Here is a 12,185-nt window from a genome sequence, read left to right as displayed (position 1 = left end):
ATGGCTCTCAAATTAGAGGCAGTGGTTTTCAATTCCTCTGATTGAGAGCCATATTAAGGTAGTGTTTTCACACTGTTTGTTTGTGGGTGTGTCTCCTGTGTCTGTGTCTATGTTGGCACCATACGGAACTGTTTCGTTCGTTCGTCGTTTTGGTGTAGTCATTTTCCTGTTAGTTCTTCTGCGTCTACATGTAAGTCCTACGTTCAGGTTTGTCTACTCCGTTTGTTTGTTTTTGTTTAGTTTTTCAAGAAGTTCGTGTTTTTCGGTCTTTACTTTAATAAATACAATGTCAAATCACAAGTCTTGCATTTTGGTTCGATCCCTGCTCCTCCTCTTTCGTATGAAGAGGAGAGGAAACGCCGTTACAGGAAACCACCCACCAATCCAGAACCAAGCAGCGTTTGTTCGAGCAGTGATACACAGGAATAACTGGACTTGGGAGGACGAGCTGGATGGAAAAAGTCCATGGGCACAGCCGGAGAATATCGCCTCCCAAAGCTGAGCTGGAGGCAGCTAAAGCAGAGAGGCGGCGATATGAGGAGGCAGCACGGAAGCAAGGCTGGAACCGGAGAATCAAGCATTAAACCGCGAGATATGAAGGTACGCGGCTAGCAAGGAAGCCTGAGAAGAAACCCCAAAAATTTCTTGGGGGGGCTAAGAGGTAGTGGTCAAGGGCAGGTTGGAGACCTGCGCCCACTTCCCAGCCTAACCGTGGAGAGCGGGAGTACGGGCAGACGCCGTGTTACGCAGTAGAGCGCACGGTGTCTCCTGTACGTGTGCATAGCCCGGTGCGGGTTATTCCACTCCCCGCACTGGTAGGGTAGATTGGGCAATTGAGCCAGGTGTCATGAGGCCGGCTCAACGCGTCTGGTCTCCAGTGCGTCTCCTCGGGCCGGCTTACATGGCACCAGCCTTACGCATGGTGTCCCCGGTTCGCCTACATAGCCCGGTGGGGTTATTCCACCTCCCCGCACTGGTCGGGCGGCGGGGAGCATTCAACCAGGTAAGGTTGGGCAGGCTCAATGCTCAGGAGCCAGTACGCCTGCACGGTCGGTATTTCCGGCGCCACCTTCCCGCCCCAGTCCGTCCACCAGTGCTACACCACGCACCAGGCTTCCAGTGCGTTTCCAGAGCCCTGTTCCTCCTCCACGCACTCTTCTATAGTGCGTGTATCCAGTTCGGTGCCCTCCAGTTCCGGCAACACGCACTAAGCCTCCCTGTGCGTCTCCAGAGACCCTGTATCGCACTGTTCCTTCTCCCGTACCTCCTGATTGTGCGTCGCCACTCAGCCCGGTGCCGCAGTGCCGTACCAGCCTACCGCAACCAGTGCCTATAGTAGCGCTTCGAGAGGTCAGTGTGCCGCTGTCCCTTGCTCCCCGCACTAGCTTGAAGTGCGTGTCCAGTCCGGTGCCTCCAGTTCCGGCACCCGCACTAAGCCTCCTGTGCGTCTCCAGAGCCCTGTACGCACTGTTCCTTCTCCCCGTACTCGTCCTGATGTGCGTGCCTCAGCCGGTGCCACCAGTGCCGGTACCACGCACCAGGCTATAGTGCGCTTCGAGAGGTCAGTGTGCCCTGTCCCTGCTCCCCGCACTAGGCTTGAAGTGCCGTGTATCCAGTCCGGTGCCTCCAGTTCCGGCACCACGCATCAGCTACAGTGCGTCTCAGCCGGCCAGAGTCTGCCGTCTGCCCAACGGCGCCTGAACTGTCCGGTCTGCCAAAGCGCCGCTGAACTGCCCGTCTGCCATGAGCCTGCAAAAGCCGCCCAGAGCCTGCAAGCGGTCTGCCATGAGCCTACAGAGCCTTCCGCCAGACAGGAGCCGCTAGAGCCTTCCGCCAGACAGACCGCTAGACTTCCGCCAGACGGAGCGCCAAGCTTCCGCCAGACAGGTTCAGCCAGAGCCATCCGTCTCCGCAGCGCCTCTGACACCGTCTCCCAGCGCGCGTCCTGGCCATCCGTTCCCCAGCGCCGTCTGAGCCATCCGTCTGTCCGAGCCATTAGAGCCGCCCGTCTGTCCCGAGCCGTCAGAGCCGTTAGTCAGTCAGGAGCCGCTAGAGCCATTCGTCAGTCAGGATCTGCCAAGCCGCCAACCCAGACAGGATCGCCAGACCGCCAACAGACAGGATCTGCCAGAGCCAGCCAACCAGACAGGCTCTGCCAAGCCGCCAACCAGACAGGATCTGCCAGAGCCGCCAACCAGACAGGATCTGCACAGAGCGTCAGCCCAGCTCAATGAGCGTCCAGAGCCGTCAGCCAGCCATGAGGTCCAGAGCCGTCAGCCAGCCATGAGCGTCCAGGCCGTCAGCTAGAGCCATGAGCGTCCAGAGCCGTCAGCCAGTCATGAGCTGCCCCTCAGCCCAGAGCTGCCATTGATCCAGAAACTGTCCCTCAGTCCAGAGCTGTCTCTCTGTCCGGAGTTAGCCACCCTCTATCCTGAGCTACCTCTCTATCCTGACCTACCTCTCGGTCTTGAGCTTCTCTCTATCCCGGTGCTGCCCCTTGTCCTGGTGCTGCCCCTTATCTTAAGGTTAACATTTAAATTAAGTGGGTGTAAGATGAGGTGGTCATTTCTAAGGGGGAGCGTAAGCTGGGTTGACTATGGTGGGGGGGACCTCGCCCAGAGCCTGAGCACCACCGTGGTCAAGATGCCCACCCAGACCTCCCCTAGACTTTGTCCTGGTGCGCCCGGAGTTCCCAACCTTGAGGGGGGGGTTATGTCACGTTCCTGACCTGTTTTCTGTTAGTTTTGTATGTGTTAGTTGTCAGGACGTGAGTTTGGGTGGGCAGTCTATGTTTTCTGTTTCTATGTTGGTTTAAAGGGTGACCTGATATGGCTCTCAATTAGAGGCAGGTGGTTTTCATTTCCTCTGATTGAGAGCCATATTAAGGTAGGTGTTTTCACACTGTTTGTTTGTGGGTGGTTGTCTCCTGTGTCTGTGTCTATGTTGCACCACACGGGACTGTTTCGGTTCGTCGTTTTGTGTAGTCATTTTCCTGTTAGTTCGTTCTGTGTTACATGTAAGTCCTTACGTTCAGGTTTGTCTACTCCTTGTTGTTTTTTGTTTAGTTTTAAGTGAAGTTCGTGTTTTCGCCTTTACTTTTAATAAATACAATGTCAAATCACAAGTCTGCATTTTGGTTCGATCCCTCCTGCTCCTCTTCGTATGAAGAGGGAGGAGGAACGCCGTTACAACACTATACTAAATGAAGTAATACTAACTCAGAAAAAAAAGAAACATCCCTTTTTCAGGATTCTGTCTTTCAAAGATAATTCGCAAAATCCAAATAACTTCACAGATCTTCATTGTAAAGGGGTTTTAAACACTGTTTTCCATGCTTGTTCAAGGAACCATAAACAATTAATGAACATGCCACCTGTGGAATGGTCGTTAAGCCACTAACAGCTTACAGACGGTGGGCATTTAAGGTCACAGTTATGAAAACTCATGACACTAAAGAGGCCTTTCTACTGACTCTGAAAAACAACCCAAAGAAAGATGACTTGGAAAGAGATTACATTGAACCGATGTTGAATTGATCTGGGTGCCCAGTGGGTATTCCTCTTATATTTCTTGAACCAGTAGCCTAATCCAAATGAGTGTCCCACGAAGTAGCAATATAGTTTGGTCACAATTGTAAGTAATTAAAAAATATATATATATATTAGATGAAAAAACATTTTGCTATTGCTTGTTGGCAAATAGGCAACAGTTTTTAAATGGCGAGAGCTTCTCTGTTGGATGTGATTACATTGGCTGGTGGTAAAAATGCAATATATGGAACCCATCTCGTGTTTTTACAATTATACTGATATAGAATTACGTACTTAATCGTAGATTGATTCTCTTATTTACGTGAAGCTAATGTAGAATTTCCATCAGTGTATGAATTAAATTAGAACGTTTTCCTATCAGTCTATTTGCATAAAACAGTGTGATTGGATGAGGGTTATCGAATCAGCATCAAATCCTCTAGCTTCATTAATGATAGAATATTCATATTTGAAAATAATCGGAGTCATTATTCACATGATAAGAAGGAATTTCCCCTCAATCCACGCCCACAAATTGGGGAAAACAAACAATCTTTACCATTGACCCTCTGTCACCGGCTGTTGAAGGAGCGGACAAAGGTGCAGCGTTGTGAGCGTACATTTTCCCTTTATTAAATCAAAATGACGCCGAACAAACACAACAAACACTACAAAAACAAACCGTGAAAGCTACAGGCTATGTGCCCTAAAACAAAAGTCAACCTTCCCAACAAATACAGGTGGAAAAAAGAGCTACCTAAGTATGGTTCCCAATCAGAGACAACGATAGCAGCTGTCCCTGATTGAAACCATACCGGCCAAAACATAGAAATAAAAAATCATAGAAAAACAAAACATAGAATGCCCACCCCAACTCACGCCCTGACCAAACCAAAATAGAGACATAAAAGGATTCTCTAAGGTCGGGCGTGACACCCTCATTGTAAAAGAGCCAACTTCGTCTCAATTTTTAGTTATATAGAAACAAAACATGCTGAAAAGCTGAAATTGTGTATCACAACGTAGCAACACATTAACATGTTCTAGTAGGAGCTCAGTTAGCAAATGGTCTTGTAAAAGTAATCTTAGACATTGTTGGTACTTTCTAAAATTAGTTTTTGTAATTGACTAAAACAAGCAAGACGACAACGAAAATTGTGGTTGAACAAAAGGTAAGGGTTTGCTTGTGAGCAAAAAGGTGTAACCTAGGTAACGAGAGTCTATTTTCCCCACAGGCAGGCGGGGCCGCAACGTTTTATCTAATAACGCCGACTGGGACTATTGAAAGGCCAGTCCTCTTTGGCAAATGACAAGAGTGGCCATGGAGTGGAATGCTCATAGCTGAAAAGAAGATGGCAACCAGACTATGTGTCTCATGCCAATGTGTAATAGTTTGGCAGCCCTGTAATTATAACAAATCAAAAACAAAGCATAAGCTAGATGTTTTAGGCACGTTTTTTGTTTTTGAGGCTTAAAAACAGCTAAGAGCATTTTGTGGTTGGAATTGCTGTCCTCTTTCATACGAAGAGGAGGAGTAGTGATTTCGAACCAAGGCGCAGCGGTTTGTGAATAACATAATGATTTATTTACAAGACGAATACACAACGAAGAACACTTGATATATTAACAAAACAAAACGAGTAGACAGACCTGGACGACGAACTTTAACATGAAACACGAAGAAAACACGAACAGGAAAAGGACTACACAAACGACGAACGACACGAAACAGTCCCGATAGTGGTGAACATAGACACAGACACAGGAGAAACCACCCACAAACAAACATGTGAACTACCTACCTTAATTATGCATTCTCAATCCGAAGGAGAATGAAACCACATGCCTCTAATGAGACCAATATCTAGGTCACCCATTTAACCAAATAGAAACAGAAACATAGACTGCCCCACCCAAACTTCACGTACCTGACCAACTAACCACAATACACAAAACTAACAGAAAACAGTCAGGAACGTGACATGCCTGTAATGTAATTGTAGTTTGAGAAAAATTTCGACCATGACTATCAACTTTTGACAGACTGGTTATCCTTCTGGGCTGATTCACAAAACATTACTGTAACGATAAACTTAAGTTTCTTAAAGAAAAAATAAGAAGTTCATAAGAGCAATTCCTCAATGTCCCTTTAGAAAATTCATAGTTTTCTTAGGAACTTTGTAAATATCTTCTTATGTGCATTGACTTTAGTGCATGCTTGAAACCAATAAATAAGCCTGTGTGACGGGATGATAGGATTTTGTCCAACTATAATAAAGTGTTGATATTTTCCATTTTCTGCATTTATTTATTCTGCTTTATGTCTCGAAATTATACTTTTTTTTGTTGGCTTTGCGAACCCTTTATGCACAAAATCAAACGTCATCCATTTTTTCACACTCATTATAAGCCATCAGAACTAGCCTATAATCAAAACAAAATGGATAACCAAGGAAAGCTCAAAAAAACTTCAGCAAACAAGAAGCTTTAAGTGGATGGTGGGGGAATAGCACCCTGGAAAAGGTTGCTGTTGGGGAGAACTCGAAAATGTGGGGTCCAACTGCAGAGACCAAAAAAGAAGAGGTGGGCGAAAGTGGGCAAAATCTGTCCCTCTGCCGTCAGCGGTATGGCAAGGGACACGTGATGCCGCAGAAAAAACTAGTGGTCCAATGGCCTCACGAGTGGCGGCAGTGGTCTAAGGCCTGCATTGCAGGGCTATAGCTGTGGCTACTAGAGATTCTGGGTTGAGTCAGGCTCTGTCGCATCGGCCGCGACCTGGGAGGCCCCATGGGCGGACGCACATTGGAGGCGTCCGGGTAGGTGGTTTGGGCAGGGTCAGGATATCCTTGTTCATTGCGCACGTGCGACTCCTTGTGGCGGGCGGGCACAGTGGGCCGCTGACACGCAGGTCCAGGTGTACAGTGTTTCCACTCCGACACTTTGGTGCGGCTGGCTTCGGTTAGGGGGCTTGTGTCAAGAAGTCGTGCGGCTTTTGTTGGGTTGTGTTTCGGAGGAAAGCACGTGCCTCCACTTCGCCTCTCCCGAGTCCGTAACGGGATGTTGCGCGATGAGACCAATGACGAACTACCGATGGATCCGAAATTGGGGAGAAAAAAGGTAGACAAATTTAAAATAAAATTAATAAAAAAACAAAAAGCAAGTATAGTGATCCGCAATCAAAGTGGCTTGCCTTAAGAAGAAGGGAGCTGAGAGACAATTGCAGTGTGGACCAGCTGGAGGAGAAGGTGTTGTGATAGGAGAGATTGCATAGGATGAGAAATGGTGGTTAGAGGGACTGCGCGACACGTAACACGTAATTACATTATAGCTAACGACGTTAACGTTAGCAAAGTTAGCCAAAGTTCTTCTTCGCAAATTGAAAGAAAACCTTCAATTGGTTACAAAAAGTATCCATTCATCACAGACAATCGTCTTGTTTAGCTGTCCCTAAATGTTAAGTACATTTACAAGGAGAAATCCTAGAGCAATTATATTTCAAGAATATCATTTTTCTTAGGAAGCAACCAAAGGGAAAAATGTAGAACATTTCCAATAACTTAATAGCAAACTTTGCTTAACTTTAACCAATAGCAACTTTGCTTACTTCTTTCATTTCTAATAGTTAAGGAAATAATGTCAGTTAAGCAATACATTTACTTCTTAAGGTTTGTGAATCCGGCCCCTTGATTACAAACATGGTTGCCTTAGGCAAGCTAGACCACCAAATGACTGTTGAGAAATAAAAAGGTTAAAGTGATATATTTGTTCAATACAAAGGTTTTGCATAACCTTGTTATTGGAAATGAGCTATGTAGGGTTATCAAATCAGGAAAATGAAATCCTTTAATGCTTCAACTCATTAATGATAGAATGTTCGATATTGTAGATACTTTGAGTCAAGTAGTCAAGTTATAAATAAGGAATTCCCTCGACCACGCCCACAATTTGGGGAAAACCATTCTTTCCCATTGGACCCACATTGTAAAAGAGCCAACTTAGTCGTCAAGTTTAATTTATACCAGAAATAACAACACAATGTCGGAAGCCTGCTGGTGTTGTTCAATTACATGTAACCAGGTAAAAACATAACCGACTACTGTTCGAATGACCCCTTGGTAAGGGAAAAAGAGGATGCGAGAAGAGGCCCTGTGCTTTGGCTTCAGGCTACAGCGTTGGAGAGTGGAATGTGGGGAACGCCAGTGTAGCAAGTAGGGCCACAGGTAGCTATGTGTGTGTAAAAAATGTAATCCCAGGTAAGACATTCAATTGTTTAGTCAATAGTCCCGTTTGTAACTCCAAAGTTTTTCCCCCCCACAAAAAAATCTTCCCGGTTTAGTCGGTATAGACTGTTTGTTTGTGTTGTTTGGTCTTTGCTAGCTTAATGTTCTGGGTCGGTAAGTCTTAACATAGCACTCACTCACGTGGCTGCATAGCACCTATCAAGAAAAGGGACATGAAGGGAAGCCCTAAACAATATTAGTTTTCTAAGTAGTTTGAACTCTCTTGGGAGCGGACATGTTTGTAGCCTTTTCTAAAAGTCGTTTTTTAATTGGCTAACAACAAGCAGACAGCAAAGAAATGCCGATTTGAAAAAAGGTGACGTTTTTTTTGCTGTGAAGCCAATGGGGTAACCTAGGTAACCACAGTTGTTTCCCCCAGGCAGGCAGGGCGGTGACGTTCTATCAAATACTGACTGGGAACTATTGAAAAGAACCAGTCTCTTTGGCAAGGAGTGGAATGTAAATAGCTTGAACAGAGCAAGGCAACCAGACTATGTGTCTCACGCCGCAGTGCGTAAGAGGTTTTGACCAAGCCCTGTAAATTATAGACAAAGTCAAAAGCAAGTTTTGGCATTTGTTTAATTTTTGAAGATTAAAATTGGAGCTAAGACATCTTGTGTAGAAATTGCAGTAATGTATTGTAAGTTTTGAGAATTTATCAAGTGACCTAGCCAACTTTTGCCCCAGACCAGGTTTTTTGTCTGGACAACCCATAAAACGGTTGTTAGCAAACCAGACCACCACTTGATCTGTGGAAAAATTGGATTGTTCAAACCTGTGGTTACCTTCACTAGCTTACAGCAAAAAATGTCAACCTTTTTCAAATCGCAAATTTCTTTTGTCTGCTTGTTTTGTCATTACCAAAACTAAATTTAGGACAAATTGCAGCCCAAAGGTGCGGGCGACTGCGACCGGAACTTGAATGATTTACAAAGAGTCTTGAATAAAAAATAATAACAGTAGTATTATTTGGTAGATCCATCCAGTCACAATTTACCCAATTTAACCCATGATACATTACGGTTTTGAACCGCTCTCTGACAATGGCCACTCTCTAACATCGTTTGACTCTAGATTCCTAAAGTTGTGAAAATCACTGCCGCTCTCAGTAGCTATGCGGCACATGCTACTACAGCAAAACCATGCTCGATCAGCTGAGCAAACTTACTCCAGCCTAGCAGCCTAGTTTGAATTGCCATACAGTACAGTAGCTACCTAGTTTTCCGCAGCTTGTGGAGGAAGTTGTATTGCACCAAATTATGGGACCGTTCTCTGACTGACAGCTGCATACTTGTGTCTTGCTACTACTTTGTACACATTTGTCAGAACTGCTCACTAATCACCTCAGAACAAGATAATCATGAAACTAATTTGTGCATTAGCTAGAACTCACACTACACTAGCTAGCTAGCTAGCTGGATTATAATTTATTGAGTGTGTGGAACTATGTTGTTTCAGCATACTTTGCTTTCGTTTCATATGGATTGAAATTGTGAACTGGTTCAGCAGCAAGTAGGAACCGTCAGCTAGCAAATTTTTTTGGGCAACCGCAAAACACCTTAGCTAGATGTAGAATTAGGTAGTGAAGACTTAGTCGTGAAAAAAAGTCAATGATTAGCTCGCAGGTTTATAGTTTTTTGGGTAAAGATTAACTCGACTCAATTGGAGAATGGAAAGGTGGTTCAGTGGGACGATTTTAACTTGGTACAACATTTTCAAAATATTATGGACACATATTGTAGCAAACATCTTTTAGCTTCTCCCATGAGTGTTTGCGAGTTATCAGTGCAGACAGCCCGTCACGTATTGACATGAAGACAATGCTGTTGGTCTCGCAACTAGTTTACCACCATCCACAAAGTCAAAATTGACAATTTCTTTAAAAAGTAATTGAAACCAATGTGCTTTGGACTTGTTCAATTTAAGAGTTTAGGGTTGGCTTAAAATCTGATTCTCAGAAGAGAAATGGTAAGAAATAGTTCCAATAATTTGAAACCCTGGAGGATAGTTATGAGGGTTATTCGAAATAACGGATCAAAGCCTGATCTCCTCGAGCTCGTTATGTTATATTTGAAGATTGGGGCGGAGGTAGCCTAGTGGTTAGAGCGTTGGACTATACCGAAAGGTTGCAAGATTGAATCCCGAGCTAACAAGGTAAAAAATCTGTCGTTCTGCCGCCTGAATCAAGGCAGTTAACTCACTGTTTCCCTTAGGCCGTCATTGAAAAATAGAATATTGTTCTTACTGACTGCCTAGTTTAAATAAAGGAAAAAATAAAACAATTGAAAGGCCAGTCTCTTTGGCAAATGATAGGAGTGGCAAGGATCATATATGTACGGGCCCCAGTTGTTGAGGGTCAGCGAAGTGAAATGTTGTTTCTACCTTCACCCGTGGGTACTATGATGTTGAATGCTGAGCTGTAATTCGCATGAACAGCACATCTTACATTAGGTATTCTTTAGTCCAGATGGAATAAGGGCAGTGTGTGGCGATGCGTCGTCTGGTGGACCTGTGGAGCGAATGCAAACTGAAGTGGTGGCTGGTAAGGTGGAGGTGATATGATCCTTGACTAGTCTCTTCACAAGCACTCAGATGGACAGAAGTGGAGTGCTAACGGGGCGGTAGTTCATTTCGTTCAGTTATCTATCTTTGCCTTCTTGGGTACAGGAACAAATGGTAGCCACCTTGAATGCATGTGGGGACAACAGACTGGGATAAGGAGCGATGAAATGTGTGTGAAGCGTGAACGTTGGTGTCGGCGTTATTGGCTGGATTACTTTTTGTAGTCCTTGATTTCCTGTAGACCTGCACACATACGTTCGTGTCTGAGCCGTGAATTGTGATCTCACTGTACCCTGTATACTGGCATTTTCGCTTGTTTGATTGTGTTTGCGAGGGAATAACTACAGCTTTCATTATTCAGACATATCCCAGAACCTCTTTCCATTGGTTAAATGCATGGATCGTGCCTTTAGTTTTGGCGCGAATGCCACCAACCATCCACATGTTTCGATTAGGGTAGGTCTTAATAGTCCCAAGTGGGTTCACACATCTGCAATGCACTTCTTTAATAAGCACTCACCGAGTCAGCGTATTTGTCGATGTTGTTCTCAAGGTGGACCGGAACAGATTCCAGGCCACGTGATCAAACAATATTGAAGCGTGGCTCCGACTGGTCGGACAGCGTTGAATGGTTCTTGTCACAGGTATGTCTGTTTGAGTTTTTGGCCTATAAGAGGAAGGAGCAAGATGCGTTGTGTCGGATTTGCCCGAAGGGAGGCGGGGGAGGGCCTTTGTATGCATCTCGGAAGTTAGAGTAGCAGTGGTCCGAGGTATTGCGCATGGCGCTAGCGCAATCATATGCCTGGTAGAATTTAGGTAGCCTCTTCTCAATTTGCTTGTTAAATACCTCGCTAACAAATATTATGTATGTAGGAATGTAAGGGTTTTGCATAATAGTCCAGTGGAAGTTCCTTGATGGCCGGTCTTCGGTGTCTGCTTGAGGGGGAATGTCACAGCTGTACTATAACTGACGGAATATCTCTGTAGGTAAAGGGCCCGGCATTTGATTGTTAAGGAATTCTTCGATCAGAGTGCGCAGACAGGACTTGAAGTCCTGTATGTTTGTTATGATTACACGATGGAGTCATTAATCATAAAGCATACACCCCCCGCGCCTTCCTCTTCCCAGAGAGGTGTGTATCTCTGGTCGGCGCAATGCATGGAGAAGCCCGTGGCCTGACCGATTCCTCTACAACGTCTTATATCCAATGTTCTTCCCGGCTGGTAATTATAATAAAGAACTTAAGATTTCCAAGGGGTAAACAATGTAAGAAAAAACAATAATAAAAAAACAAAATACTGCATAAATTCCTAAGAACTCGAAGCAAGGCGACATCTCTGTCGGGCGCCAAGGAGGACATTAATGTAACTTAGAGTCATATGATCGTCCAAAGCAGGTTTTTGGAGGTGTTGAAAACCTATATACAGTACCTACACTCCTAGACCGGACACTAATTTGATTAAATTACTAATACCACATCCTGTTTTATGTTACGCCTACTATCTAGACCTAGCTGTCGAATTAACTAATGCTACATTGATGTCATCAGTTTTCCCATAGGCATAGATCAGCTTCACTGGAACGGACCATAAGAGGAGGGGGGTTAGAAACAAAAACACCAATTGACATATAAAATATACAGAAGAACAAAATCACAGGTTGGAGGACTATTAATGAAGAAAGTACCTAGTGGGCACTAAGTGGGGCCTACATAATGTGTGACATTGAAGTTACCACACTTGCTTATTGACACCACTTGTCTTTTAATTAACGCTGTTTGACTGCTTAGATTTACTGAATCCGCTGGGAACA

This window comes from Salvelinus sp. IW2-2015, linkage group LG11 (assembly GCF_002910315.2).
Source record: "Salvelinus sp. IW2-2015 linkage group LG11, ASM291031v2, whole genome shotgun sequence".
Classification (NCBI taxonomy): domain Eukaryota; kingdom Metazoa; phylum Chordata; class Actinopteri; order Salmoniformes; family Salmonidae; genus Salvelinus; species Salvelinus sp. IW2-2015.
The sequence above is the reverse complement of the archived record's forward strand: the minus strand, read 5'-3'. Positions refer to the sequence as shown.